This window comes from Mobula hypostoma, chromosome X2 (genome assembly GCF_963921235.1).
Source record: "Mobula hypostoma chromosome X2, sMobHyp1.1, whole genome shotgun sequence".
NCBI lineage: Eukaryota > Metazoa > Chordata > Chondrichthyes > Myliobatiformes > Myliobatidae > Mobula > Mobula hypostoma.
Window position 1 is genome coordinate 33,312,213 of NC_086129.1, and position 15,928 is coordinate 33,328,140.

Here is a 15,928-nt window from a genome sequence, read left to right on the forward strand (position 1 = left end):
ATAATAGAGAAGCACCAATCTGGGGAAGGGTACAAGCCCATCTCAAATGCACTGAACATACCTTGGAGCTCAGTGTAGTCCATTTTTTTTAAAAAAAGTGGGAAACATATTAAACCACAGCCACACTACCTAGGTCAGGTTGCTCCTCTAAACTTAATCAATGGAGAAGAATGGCACTTGTAAGAGAGGCTATTGTGACGCCAACAGTCATTCTGAGTAACCTGTAGAAGTCCGTGGCTGCAACTGGAGATGAAGTTCATGGCTCCACAATCTCTAAGTCCTTGCACAAATAGGGTGTTTATGGAAGAAATACAAGGAAGAACCTCTGACTAAAGAAAAACATACTCTTTTCCATAAAGACTTCAAAAAACATCACTTAAAAGATGCTGTAAAGATGTAGAATAAGGTGTGGTGATCGGATGAGACTAAAGTGGAACTTTTTGGCCTCAACGCTAAGCAGTACGTAAGGTGTAAATCTAATACTGCACATCAGCCAGGTAATACCATTCCTACTGTAAAGTATGGTAGAGGTAGCATCATGGAGATGCTTTTAACCTTCAGAGAGTGCAAATCTAGTCAGAATTGATGGGAAGATGAATGCTGCTAAATACAGAGGGATCCTGGATAAAAACCTGCTCGAAAGCTTGAAATGGGGAAGAATTATATCTTTCAGTAGGAGAACCGCCCAAAGTGCATTGCCAGAGCAACCATGGAGTGGCTTCAAATGAAGAAAATTGATGTCCTCGAATAACCAGTCAGAGTCCTGACCTTAACCCGATCAAACATCTCAGGCAAGACCACAGGATTGCTGACCACCACCATTCCCCAACTAACCTGGCACAACTTGAGCAATTTTGCAAGGAGGAATTGGAAGATCTTGCTCCATCATGTTGTGCAAATCTAACAGAGACTTACCTGGAATGACTACTGGCTGTAATAACTGCGAGAGGTGATTCAACTAGGTACTGAGCAAAGGGTATGAATACTTTTGAACTGCTAACATTTCAGTTTTCAAATTTTTAGTTTATCATGCTTTACAATTTTCCCTGTTTTTGGGCTCTACTGTGGAAAAAAAGAACAAAAGATTCACAAATAAAATTTCTCAGTTAAATTGATCAAACTCCCTAGTTGTAATGCTCATTTACGTGAACAAAGAGTTGGGGGCTGAATCATTTTTCAAGCCACTGTATATCATCACAATCTGAGAGAGGTCCCAGAGGAGGATCACGAGAATGATCCCAGGAATGAAAGGGTTAATGTATGAGGAGCATTTGCTGTACTCAGGATCATAGTCAGAATCAGGTTTAATATCACTGGTATACAGTATGTTGTGAAGTTTGTTCTAAACTCGCTGGAGTTTAGAAGAACGGGGTGGGAGTGGTGTCTCATTGAAACATACCAAATATTGAAAGGCCAGTGTAGGAGCCATGCATCTGTTTTCCACCTGCATTGTATTTGTGTTGCACGTTCATTATGCTTATTATCATAACTAGTCACGTGGTGGGGGTGTGATAAAAAGTGAAAGGAATAAAATACATATTTGTGTTTTGTTATGTGCAATTTAGTTTAGTTCTGGGGACTGCCAGGTGTCATATCTTTTGTTGACAACTTAATTTCACTTAATTATGCTTCATTGCATCGCTTGATTTGTTAGTTGCTAATAAAGGATCGATTACATTTCTTTGACTTTTTGGAACATCATTTTTGGATTGATCGGAAGGCATGTGATGCAAAGATAACAACCCATGCTAGGTCACCAGCAGCAACATTGGTTTGTTAGAGTAACTGCCTCAGCCTAGATAGAGTGGACGTGTAGAGGATATTTCCTGTAGTGCGGGAGTATCAGACCGAAGGGCACAGCCTCAGAATACAAGGATGACCCTTTAGAACTGGAATATCTCAGCAGGTCAAGCAGCATCCATGGAAAGAGTCTGGAATCCTTCACCAGAACCAAGTAAAGGAGAAACCAATTAGATTAGGGGGCAGACAAAATGGGGGAAGAAAGTGGATATAACAAAGGGAATTCCTCTAACAGAATGAAATGATTATTTCACATTAATTCACCCGTATCTGTTTCTCCCTTTCTCAGTTTCTGATGAAGGAATGTGAACTCTCTTTCAATTTATACAGAGGCTTCCGCTGAAGATTTGTATGCCTTATTAACATACAGGGAGTATAACAGGACCTTGAGAGCACCGATTTTAATCCATGTTAACACAAATTCAAATCCAGTTTGCAGATTCACATTTTATGTCAACAGAAAGGCAGTTTCAATAACTGAGCTGGTTCTAAATCACTCACACAAGATTCTTTCAAAATCTCTCAAGGCTAGTGCAAAGTAGGGTGCAGGGCATTTCATCAATGTCCTCTTTTCCGTGCAAAACAATTGATGCTGGCCATCGTGGTGTCCAAGAACTGCTCAACACAGCTGACCAGATAGTTCTTACTCCAGATTGTGATATTTGGCTTCATGTTTTCTTCTCACTACCCTCACCCCCTGCCAATGAGCTAGTTTTCTGGTACAGTTCAGATACATTTGCTACATTAATATAACTGGTGAACCATTCCGCAAGATACAGAGGCAAAGATTAAATACTGCTATCCAGCTCTAAATAATTGTAACCAATGCTTGCATGGTACATTTTTTGTCCAATTAATAATTGTCTTACAATGATATACTATAGCTACAAACTACAATTTTTCCACTCTTTAAATAATTTAAATGGTTTTGTAATTTTTGACACCCTTTTCTTTTTCTGTAATTTTTTAATGATATTTACAAGGGATCACACATTCAGATTCAGGTTCATTTATCACCTATACATCAAAAAATACAGTGAAATGTGTCATTTGTGTTAACAGCCAACGCAACCTAAAGACGCGATTGGGGGCAGGCTGCAATTGTGGCCACACATTTCAGAGCCAATATCGCATGCTCACAATGCTCAGCAGACAAAGACAGAAGACAACTAGCAAATCAAAGGATAAAAATCAAAGCAAAGCATATGGACAGAGCTAGTCTTCATAATTCACTGGGTGGTCACAAAGATGTTTTACACACAAGATTTTAAAACAAAAACTATTATTTTCATACCAATGAAAATGCATAAAGTGGCGCATTGTGGTATCCTGAGGCAGAGGTAGTAGGAAGGGATCAGCAAGTGTTAATAGGTTTATTTCAGTTTTCCTCTTGTGATTTATGCTTGTTTCTGAACCTCCTGATCTGCCTCATAGAGAATAATTGATGGCGTGGAGCACATTCAAGGTTAACTCAGAGAACTTCATGAGTTTGAACCAAACCCCATGAGTTTCCTCCAGCCTTGAAAATATTTCTAAGCACAAGTTCCCATTTGTAATGTAATATAGATACATGGTTTCATACATGCATAATATTATCACACCTTTAATCTTTAGAATTTACACAGAAGTCTAACCTCTATTTAATTTATGATCTATTATTGTGTTTACCAATCTTTGCAATTCTGTTCCACATTTAAATATATTCACGGTATTCTGAGACATTGAGACAGTGATAGAGGAAGATGACTACTGTGTGTTAACTTTGCTATCATTTGTAAGAGAAAAAAGATATACTTGCATTTATTTTGCACCTTTTGTGAGATTGGGATAATCCAAAGAGTATGACCTCAAATAAAGCACTGGTTGTAATACTGGGAATGCGGCAGCCAAATATGAACAAAACATCTCCCATAAACAGCATCAATAAAATGTGCAGAGAAGCTATTTTAGTGGCTGAGGATCAAATATCACTCCCCAGGATATCAAAGGTATCTCTCACCCTCTTCTTTGAAATATTACCTTTAGAACTTTCAGTTTGTCCCAAAGGATGTATTATAAAGGAGACAGAAAGAAAAATGTTTTATAACATTGCAGTACAAATCAGGATTGTAACTTGATGCAAAAAAATGTTGTTAGTGACAGTAATATATTCTGTTTAACTCAAATTGTGCCAAATGTTGCTGGTACATTACATTGAAGGATTTATTTTACAGCATGTAGGATGTTTTAGTAGATGCGGGCTATAGAACAGATCAACAGCATTGTAACAGATCTATACAATCAATTAATACTTGGCAATTTCACACAATACAGTTAGCAAAAACATAATTACTCCTGCACACAACGAGAGGGTGGCAATGACTAAACTTCTGTGGTTTGTATATTCATCACTCATTAGCTGAAAGCAATTTTCTGTATGTTTTGCTGGGTTGCCATATGCCAGTCTCCAGGGGCACCTTAGAAAAGGATAAACTTAGCTTAATCACGCCTGGAGTGAAGACCATTAGTCCAGACTATGTGAAGTGTACCATTAGTTTTTATATTGAAAAACAATTTTTTGGGTCCATAAATCTTTCATTGTATTACCAAGTATAAACAGACATGCTTCATTTAATAGAAGGTAAAACAGAATCATCTGGACATACCGTACCTTATCAGTCTCCACTAGGAGAAAAGTAAATCAAAATTTGAATTCGAATTGACTTTATTTCTTACATCCTTCACATACATATGGAGTAAAAATCTTTACGTTACGTCTCCGTCTAAATGTGCAATGGGCAATTTATAGTAATTTATTATAACTAGTATGTACAACAGGACAGACAATATAACATTGAAATACAATTGTATCAGCGTGAATTAATCAGTCTGATTGCCTGGTGGAAGAAGCTGTCCCGAGCCTGTTGGTCCTGGCTTTTATGCTGCAGTACCGTTTCCCGGTTGGTAGCAGCTGGAACAGTTTGTGGTTGGGGTGACTCGGGTCCCCAATGATCCTTCGGGCCCTTTTTACACACCTGTCTCTGTAAATGTCCTGAACAGTGGGAAGTTCACAACTACAGATGCACAGGGCTGTCCGCACCACTCTCTGCAGAGTCCTGTGATTGAGGAAGTACAGTTCCCATACCAGGCAGTGATGCAGCCAGTCAGGATGCTCTCAATTGTGCCACAGTAGAAAGTCCTTAGGATTTGGGGGCCCATACCAAACTTCTTCAACCGTCTGAGGTGAAAGAGGTGCTGTTGTACCTTTTTCACCACACAGCTAGTATGTACAGACCACTTGAGATCCTCGGTGATGTTTATGCCAAGGAACATAAAGTTGTTCACCCTCTCAACCCCAGATCCATTGATGTCAATAGGGGTTAGCCCGTCTCCATTCCTCCTGTAGTCCACAACCATCTCCTTTGTTTTTGCAACATTGAGGGAGAGATTGTTTTCTTGACACCACTGTGTCAGGGTGATGACTTCTTCTCTGTCGGCTGCCTCATTATTATTTGCGATTAGGCCAATCAGTGTAGTGTAATCAGCAAATTGGAGCTGTGGGTGGCAACACAGTCGTGGGCATGCAGAGAGTAAAGGAGGGGTCTTAGGACACAGCCCTGAGTGGCACCTGTGTTGAGGGTTAGAGGGGCAGAGGTGAGGGAGCCCACTCTTACCACCTGGCGGTGATCTGACAGGAAGTCAAGGATCCAGCTGCACAAGGCAAATCATCCATCACAAGTGAAAATGCAAACAAAGCCATATTATTCTTATTTCTTTTTTGAATCATCTGTTCCTATTTCTACCACAATTAAAGTACAAAATTCCTGCTTATTGCAGGAAAATGAGGCCACTATTTAAATTGCAAGCTTAATTCTGCTGCTAAAACAGTACGGCAGTGGAGAGTAGTCACATTTGCTGTTTTGAGACTTAACCAGTGAAATGCAGTGGTCTGGAAGATTGCGCCTGAGATATTCTTCTCCATCAGAAACTGAGAAGCATGGTATCTCGCCCAGGAACACACTATTCAATGTTTGAAATCACTGTGAATTCCTCACAGACAGGAACCAATCACATCAGAAAGGCTGCAAGTACCCTGTTAAAGATATGGTAAATTTCAACTAACTGCAACAAAACAAAATCTGAAAATTAACTTTCATAAACATATGGTCTAACTGTTCAAATCCCAAGTATCTTTGGAGATTTTAAACACAATATTTTAAACTCTTTTTCTTTTACAGTACTGAGCAAAAATCTGAGGCATATATTTCGTCAGGGAGCCTAAGATACAGTACCGTATTTGTCAATGTGGAGCAGAGAGCGAGTTCGTAAATCTGGCGGGAGCAAGGGATGCTGGGAATGGTGAGGGTGGAGTGGGACGGTGGGGGCGAGTGTGGAAGAGGTGGCAAAGAAGGATTGCCGGGGCATTGTGGGTGCAGACACACCCAGCCCTGAGACACCAGGAAAGGTCATGTGATTCCAAACAATTGGCTTATTGATCTGCTCCCTCCCCTCTCCCTTCCCCTTTTCCCAGCCATGAATATCCTCTCCCATCCCCTTTTCCCAACCAGGATTGTCCTCTCCCAGTTCCCTTCCCGCTCTCAGTCCACAAGAGAGACCTACACCAGAATCAATTTTTTTATGTGGCAGCAATACATAAAATTACTATGGTACTATATCTCCAATTTTCCTACCCATTTTTGTTTTGATTCTTTTACCCACAACAAACATGTCAAGATTTTAGTTTCCTGGATCAGGATCTGTACTTCTCATGACCAGTACTTTAATTTGATAAGGTAATGAAGTACCCAATGACTTGCCCATCTGGAGCACTGTGAACTCTGGATGTTTGACTGACAGCAAAGTTCAAAGTTCAAAGAACGTTTATTATCAAAGCATGTATACTTTATATAACCTTGAGATTTGTTTCCTTACAGGCAGCCACAAAGCAAAGAACCTATTAAGTACAAAGGAAGTCTGTCAGAGTGAAAAAAAAAACAAATCATGCAAACAATAAAGCAAGCAAACAGCATTCACAGCACCAGGCATCACTATAGCTGATTCAGAGGCCTCGGTCCGGCATAAGGTTGAACAAATCCTGTGGAGCAGCAAGCCAAACTGGCCCATTCTCCCTCCTCTGACCCTGACACCCCAGCCATTTCAATCTGGTTCGGCGCTTAAATTATTCAACCCTCGGGTTGTTCCTCACCCATGGGTTTGGGCTCCATTGCCTCAATAAGGCCAGTCCCCAGTCTTTCCAATTCGACAGCTACCAGTGAAAATTCCCCATAGGTAGTGTAGGTGTTGATGGATAACAAAAAAACTGGTGAACCATATCTGATTTATAATTGACTGGTGATCAAACATCTACACAAAAAGATCATGTTTTAGTCTTTATCCTGAGCAGTTCCCCAGAAACAGGGATAGATTAATCATGCTCTGGTTTTGTAGGTTTTGATATGGTTGATGAAGCTGCTGTGGGAACCATAGACTCTTCCATAGATAGGCAGGATAAGCTGCCCAACAGAGTAGGCATTTGGGTAATTTTTGAGAGATGGTGCACTACTTCTACCCCTTACACAAACCCTCTTTGTGCTTCCAAAGCATGGCCTTGAGGCTCAAAATCCCTCCTCAGGTTCTCGTTCTCCATTTTGTACGGTGAGAATAGCGTAGGGCTGTTGCATTTTTCAAGGAATCTTTGAGAACATGCTTGATTCTTTTCCTCTGTCCACTTGCTAGTCACTATCTTTAAAGACAATTGTGTGAAATCGTGCCTGAATTTTCGCTAGCTGTTCTCTGTACTCATGTTAGCAGGTCATGAATGCATGAGTTTTTAAATCGATTTCTGATGCAAACCAGAATTGATTTGAAAATACAGCATCTCAGAGCTGGATGACGTTGTTCAATTTATGGATTGTGCTGTTTATTTGCCAGCTCCAAATGAGCAGCAGATCTCCTATTTAAATGCATCGCTAATGCTGGGAGAGCAATTCAGACTGCTCTATTTTTATAAAAGCAACATCATTCTGAAAGCACGATTTGTCCAGTGAAACACATGACAATCAATAAATATTGAAACAATGTAAGACTGCTAAGAAATCACAGCAACCAATAAATGGTTATTTAAATATCTTAATATGTCCATTAAGCAGAGGTTTCAAAAGGTAGTCAAACCTTTTGAACTCATTGCAGGAGGAAGATAAGTTAAATTAGCATGTTCTCTGGGTCAAAAACAGATCTAGGAATGAAGACAATGTCTTCAAAAGAATTGTTTTAGGACCATTGATTTTATCATGCATGGATTTAAATAATAGACTTTCTACTATAAATATACAATTATATTATAACACTGATAGAGGAATATTTAGTCCGGCTGGTGGCACAGTGACATCAGCGCCGGACTCTGGAGTGAAGGTTCCCGAGTGCGAACCCAGTCGGGCCGCTCCCGGGCACGCTTTCCATCCGTGCCGGGTTGAGTGTGGAGCTCGCAACTCGGCCTCGTAAAAAAAAACTGCGCTATGAGAAGGATGGGGGGGACCACTCGTAGAATCTTTCCTCCAAGACAACCACTTGAAAAAGCAGTCGCAGAAGCTCTGGCAGAGTATGGCACACAAAAAAAAGAGGAATATTTAAACTTAAAATAAGGACTGATATGAAGACCAGTGGAAGTTTGAGATAAATTCCAATTGATTAAAAGTAACTCAGGGAAATGTCTTGATGTTTGTTATCCCAGTTTATTACTATCACTCCTCCTAGCTTTCTCAACATTTTGAAGATACACTGATCTATCTTTCTTAGAGTCACACTTCCCTACATTAAATCCTATCTTACAGTTTTTGCCATTTCCTTCCCAAATTTTTGGTTCCCATCTGCATTCATTGCCATAGTGCAGTGTCATATACAACATATACAACATGATTCTTTTGCCTAATTCATTCATAAGTATAGCATTATGAATATTGCTGTTTTTATGAATTATCCATGCACTGTCTTCCACTTCCTGGTTAATCCCTGTCAGGTCAGTAGGTAGCTTTCAAATCCACATGCTCTTACTGTTTTATTCAAAGTTCAAAGTAAATTTATTATCAAAGTACACATATGCCACCATATACAACCCTGAGATTTATTTCTTGTGGGCATATTCAATAAATTCAATAACCATAATTGAATCAATGAAAGACCGCATCAATAGGGCAGAGAACCAATGTGCAAAGGACAACTAACTGTGCAAATACAAAAAAAGAAAAAAAAAGAAACAATAATAATAATTAATAAATAAATTGAGAATGTGAGCTGAAGAGTCCTTCAAAGTGTGTCCATTGGTCATTGATAAACTTATTGTCACATATATCCTATATTAAGATTAAGAAACATTCAGTACACAATAATAACTTACTTCAGAAATACTTACCCATATCATTACAAATAGACAAAATATGCACAATCTTATCTAAAACAAAGAATACCAATTTAATAAATAATTATAATATATAAATTTAATAAATGCATTCATTATAATAAGAAAGCTTATTTTTGAAGATATTTCTCCCAAATTATTCCCCATACCGATAACATATTTTGACTGTTGCGATGTGATCACTTCATCAGATAATTAGCATGATAGAGAAATCAGCCACATGACCATTGTACAAGTATTGACAGATGGATCGATTGTCTGTTGTCATTTTATTCCCACCATTTTATAGTAATCTGGTTCTCTAAACTAAGAGTGCATTTATATTACTAAAGCATGAGTAGCAAAGTTATCCAGTTAATCCTTTCTTTATTCAAGAAAATGCCTTTGTGACTTTAATCTAAAGGGCTTTTAGAAATACAAGAATACAGCTCTGTGTGTTCATTGAAAAAAGTGATTGTATAATACGAAAAAGGAAATTAAACAGTTCAATGTTGTAAAAATTACAATGTTAAAAGTATTTGAATCAGAGAAACGTTAAAGAAAAAAGATTAGTTCCATCGAAACAGCAAGAGATAGAGTGAAATGTGTCATTTGCGTCAACGATCAACACAGGGCAGCCCGCAGGTGTCACCATGCTTCCGACGCTAACGTAACATGCCCACAACATACTAACCCGAATCTGTACAGCTTTGGAATATGGAAGAAAACTGGAGCACCTACAGAAGAGCCATGCGGTCACAGAGTTAATGTACAAACTCCTCACAGACAGCAGCGGGAATTGAACCGCGATATTCTGATCACTATTGCCGGCCAGTGGTGTAGTGGCATCAGCACCGGACTTCGACCTGGGTTTGAATCCGGCCGGTTACTTGCACGTTTTTCATCCGTGCTGGGTTGAGTGTCGAGCTAACAACTCGGCCTCGTAAAAAACAGACAAAAATGCTAAAGAAACGGTAAGATTGCTTCCCGATGTGCCACAAGGCGTGGAGCGGAATAACAAGTTCCAATCACTGGCTCTCCAATAGCGTTATGCTAACTGCTAAGCTACCATGTTGCTTTAGTACCGAGGACTCTCTTATTTACAGGTATTTCCCAGACACAGATCCCTCCAGGTTGTGAGTTGGTATGTCTGGAATTAGAGGCCTGGAGTTTGAGGCCCCATCTTCAGTGAGTCTACAGTTTGAGGCTTGGAGCTTGGGATCTCGCATTTGGTGAGTCCTAGGTTCGATACCAAAGATTGAAGACTGGTGAGTCCGGAAATCAAGGCCCAATGATGCTCAGGATCTGCAAGTCTGTGAGTGCACTGGGGAAGTTGGAGGTCAGTGTCTGCAAGACCGTGAGTCCACTGGAGGCCCAGTGGCAATCTATCCCTGGTCTGGAGGCCTGTCTGTGTATGAGTAGGTGCAAGGGAGGAGAAGGGGCTTGTTTTGCTGTTGTTAATTTGTTGCTCGTATCGCTCTGCTGAACATCGTGAGCATGCTATACCGGTGTTAGAATGTGAGGGGACACTTGTGGAATGACCCCACCTCCCAACATATCCTTACATTGAGTAGGTTTAACACAAGTGACACATTTCACTGTATGTTCCGATGTACATGTGATAAATAAGTGAATCAGATTGATCCATAAAAATGTGCTGACACTGCTATACATAGAACCAGCAACAACGAGTGGATAGACGAAGCAACAGTAAGAACTTAAACTCACCTGTTCCTGCTTCCAGAAGGCCAATGGATTAAAGATAGAGTCATCAAAAAGACCAAGCTTTACTTTTTTCCCCAAAGACATACATCAAAACGTAGGACACAATATATTTTGCTATTTGGGATCATCCCTATTCATGTGGCCAACTTGCAATATTTGCAGAAATATAGAATTACAAGCTCGTACTGATAGATTGCACTGTTAATTGAAAATATGACACCTACAATAACGAGAAATTGGGTTATTAACAGCATCCAGATGCAGATAACAGCTGGAGGAAAACATCAGTTAGTGGTGTTTTTTTTCAATATAGAAGTATATAAAACAAATTAGAGTAAATAACTTGCAAGTATAGAACAGAAATTGTTTTCATGCTTAGGAGTTGAAGCAGTGGCTCTTTGAATGACAACCACTGTTTGGTCATGCAAAAATGATGAGAGAAAATTTGCATTAATATAACACTTTCCATGTCCTCAAGACATTGAGTATCATTTTACAATTGATAGTGCTTTGAAAGTCATAAATGGTGAAATAGAAAACATGGCATGCAACAAGATCCAACAAACTAATGTTTATTTCATGACCAGCAGAACTAAAACTAATAATCCACAGATAATGCTGATTATGAAAGAAAGATTAGTTAGAATGCCTCCTCCATATTGAGCCAAATAGGTCTTCATGAGAGGGAGAAGGGGAAAATTGCTTTCTTCTATTCATTTATGGGATATGAGCATCATTCTGTCTGAGTGGAGTTTGCACGTTCTCCCTGTGACCATGTGGGTTTTCTTTGGGTGCTCTGGTTTCCTCCGCACAATGTGTGGATTGTTAAATTAACTGGCCATCACAAGTAGCCCTTATTGTGCAGATGAGAGGTGGAGTCTAGGAGAAGAGTATCAAAATACAGAGAGAATAAAAAATGGGATTCATGCATGGCCGAGAAATGGGTGGTTGATGGTTGGTGTGGGGCAAAGGGTTTGTTTCTGTGTCGTATTTGTCCATGATTCTAATAACCAACGCTAAATGGCCTTGAGAAAATGGCGGTCATATTTTCTTGTGCTATAGTGCACTGTACCAAAGTACTTCCACAATACTGTTGGATTCAGAAGTACAAGACTTAGATTCAGCAATATACACTCTATAGCCACTTTATTAGGTACACCTGTACACATGCTCATTAAAGGACTAATTTAAGGACTCTGTTACATTGTTATTTCACACTCATTATTTATTGCTATTTATTAATATCTGCATCTGCGCAGTTTGTTTACAGTTAACAGTTCCTGATGTTTACAATTTACAGTTATTGTTCTATAGATTTGCTAAGTACACCCACAGAAAAATAATTTCAGGGTTGCATGTCATGACATGTATGTACTCTGAAAATAAATTTTACGTTGAACTTTTATTAATGAAGATATCTAATCAGCCAAATATATAGCAACAACACACCAAACATCAGAATGGGGAAGTAATGTGATCTATGTGACTTGACCATGGAAGGATTGCTGGTGCCAGACGGGGTGGTTTGAGTATCCCAGAAACTGCTGATCTCTTAGGATTGTCAAGCACAACAGTTTCTATATTTTACAGAGAACGGTGTGAAAAACAAAAAATAAACATCCAGTGAGTGGCAGTTCTGTGGAGAAAAATGCCTTGTTAATGAGAGAGATCACAGGAAATGGCCAGACTGTTTCAAACTGACAGGAAGGTGACAGTAACTCAAATGACCATGCGTTACTACAGATCTCATGTGGTCTACATTGGTGAGACCTGTTGTAAATTGGGTGACCGCTTCATTGAACACCATCCACCATGAGCTGGACTTCCTGGTGGCCAAACATTTTGTTTCCTATTCCCATTCTGATGTGTCAGTCCATGGCTTCCTCTTGCGCCAAGATCAGGATGGAGGACCAACACCTTTTATTCCATCCGGGTAGCTTCCAACCTGATGGTATGAACATCAATTTCTCCTTCCAGTAAGCAAATCCCCCCCCCCCCATCTCTTCCTTTGTTCCCCCTCTAATTTTTACCTCTTCTCACCTGCCTATAATTTCCTCCGGGTCCCCTCTCTCTTCCTTTTCTCTTATGATCAATTCTCCTCTTCTATCAGATTCCTTCTTCTCCAGCCCTTGACCTTTCCCACCCACCTGCCTTCACCTATCACTTTCCAGCTAGCCTCCTTCCCCTACCACTCCCACCTTTTTATTCTGGCATCTTCCCCCTACCTTCTCAGTCCTGAACAAAGGTCCCAGCTCGAAATCTCAACTGGTTATTCATTTCCTTAGATGTTGTCTGACATGTTGAGTTCCTCCAGCATTTTGTGTGTGTTGCTTTGGATTTCCACCTTTCTTGTGTTTATGAGTTACTACAGTGGTGCGTAGAAGAGCACCTCTGAACACACAGCACGTTGAACCTTGAAGTGGATGGGCTACAGCTGCAGAAGACCGCAAACATACACACAGTGGCCACTTCATTAGTTACAGGAGGTTTTGATGCCTGTGACTTAGACGGGACATAGTAAGTAGAAGTGTACCTACCTACTCTGTAACACTTCATCTGAAAGACATCTCTATCTATGAAGCACAGCCAAAAAAAAGCCACTTGCATTTTTTGTTCTGCTTCTCTAACTTGCTGTCATCACACAATAATCAGAGCATAACTTCAGCGCTGTTTCTACAATAGCTACAGTCAGTATAACAATACCATGTTGTCTTGACTCTTCAGTAAAATAGAAAAGGACAATCACGTTTTTTTCCCAGGAGCAAGAAAGATGTATGTTTCATGCTATTAGTGTCTAAGAGTGTCCTTCATGATAAATTCAACTAATTCCACACCACAAAGAAGTTTAAATGCCAATTTACTGTCCTTTGAAATTTAAGCACCGTTTCTGAATGCTGATGGGAGTACCCGTATACTGGGAGTGTGTGTTAATACTGATTCATAAAAAGCTTGGTTTAGGAAATGAAACCACTTTCTGCTGTTGCACAGAACACCTGACGAGTTTGATGCAGAGTTTAACCTTTGCTTCATCACAAATTACTATTGTTGCCTTCCTCCATGTATAATTAATCAAACAATAACAGATGCATGTGTACGGGCCTCTAAAACCAAGAGGTTTGGGACTGAAAATGCATGACTGAAGGTCAAACCTGCCAATCATCCAGGCTAAATTCTACTTGGCAAAAGAACACACAATTTACTACTGGCACTTAATCATATCAGAAGGACTTCTGTCGCCAGATAATTTAAATTTTACAAATCCTTCCTGAAGCTGCCAACCAGCCACAGAAAAGGGTGTTGATATTAAATACATTATTAATTGGTAAAATCAAGCAAGGTCTGAAAAATGTATGCTTTCTAATATGTTTGTCAATGAATAAAGCATGTGTTTTTCCAGCTCTATCCTAGTTAGGGTTAGCAAAAGCTTTCAGCTTGAGAACTTCCAGCAGAATAGCAGATGTAACTATTCCTTTCATCGACTAATTATCAAACCACTCCTGAGGCGAAGTGTGAGAACACCTCTTAAATCTCCCGTAGAGTCATAGAGTTATAGTTGTAGAAAAGTAAGGCACTGAAACAGGCCCTTCAGCCCATCTGGTCCATGCCAAAATCATTTAAACCTCCTACTCCCAACAACCTGTACTAGGACTATAGCCCCCCTCCATACTCCTACCAACCACGTACCCATCCAAACTTTGCTTAAACATTGAAATTGAGCTTGCATGCATCACTTGGACTGCCAGCCCTTTCCACACTCTCATGACCTTCTGAGTGAAGAAGTTTCCCCTCATGTCTGCCTTCAACTTTTCACCTTTCACCCTTAATCCATGACCTCTGGTTGTAGTCCCACCTATCCTCAGTGGAAAATGCCTGCTTGCATTTACCCTGTCTATACCCCCCCCCCCCCAGTTGATTTCCCTCATTCTTAAAAGTAAAGACTCAGAAGGGCAATCAGCCTATGAAGGAAACTTCCAATTTGCTCATCCCGATCTTACTGTGATAATCTGGTTATTATCAGGATGCTGGTGTTTGGTGTCCACAAGTAAGCTGACACTACAATGATGCCTAAATGCCAAAAAACTTCATTTACTTAAGTAAAAATTCATTTACTTAAAGCACTTTTAAAGTTGCATGAAACATACCATATAATGCAAAAACACAAGAGATACTGCAGATACTGAAAATCCAAAGCAACACATAGAGCAATGCTGGAGGAACTCAGCAGGTCAGGCAGTATCTATGGAATTGAATAAACAGCTGATACTTTGGGCCGAGGCCCTTCTTCAAGTCTGGGAAGGAAGTGGGAAGGTGCCAGAATAAAATGGTTGGGGGGGAGAGGAAGGAGGACTAGCTAGCTACGAGGTGATAGATGAAGCAAAGGCTTGAGAAGAAGGAACCTGATAGCAGAGGAGAGTGGAACATGGGAGAAAAGGAAGAAGGAGGGGCACCAAAGGGAGGTGATAGGCAGGTGAGAAGAACAGGTAAGAAGCCAAAGTAGAGAGTAGAAGCAAAGGAAAGGGGGAGGGAAATTACCAGAAGGAGAAATCTATGGTCATGTCATCAGATTGGAGGCTACCTAGATGGAATATGAGGTGTTGCTCCTCCACCCGAAGTGGCTTCATCATGCCAAAAGAGGAGACCACAGACTGACTTGTCAGAATGGGAATGAGGATAGGAATTAAAATGGTTGGCCACCAGAAAATTCCGCTTTTGGCGGACGGAGTTAAGATGCTTGACAAAGCAGTCCTCCAAATTACGTTAGGTCTCACCCAATGTAGAGGAGGCCTTATCGGGAGCACCGGATACAATAGACAACCCTAACAGGTTCACAGGTGAAGTGTCACCTCACCTGGCAAGACAGTTTGGGGTTCTGAATTGAGGTGAGGGAGGAGATGAATGGGTAGGTGTAGCATTTCTGTCACTTGGAGGAGTATTTGGGGAGGAAAGAATTGACGAGGGAATCATGGAGGAAGCAAACCCTCTGGAAAGTGTAGGGGTAGGGGGAAAGGTAAAGATATGTTTGGTGGAAGG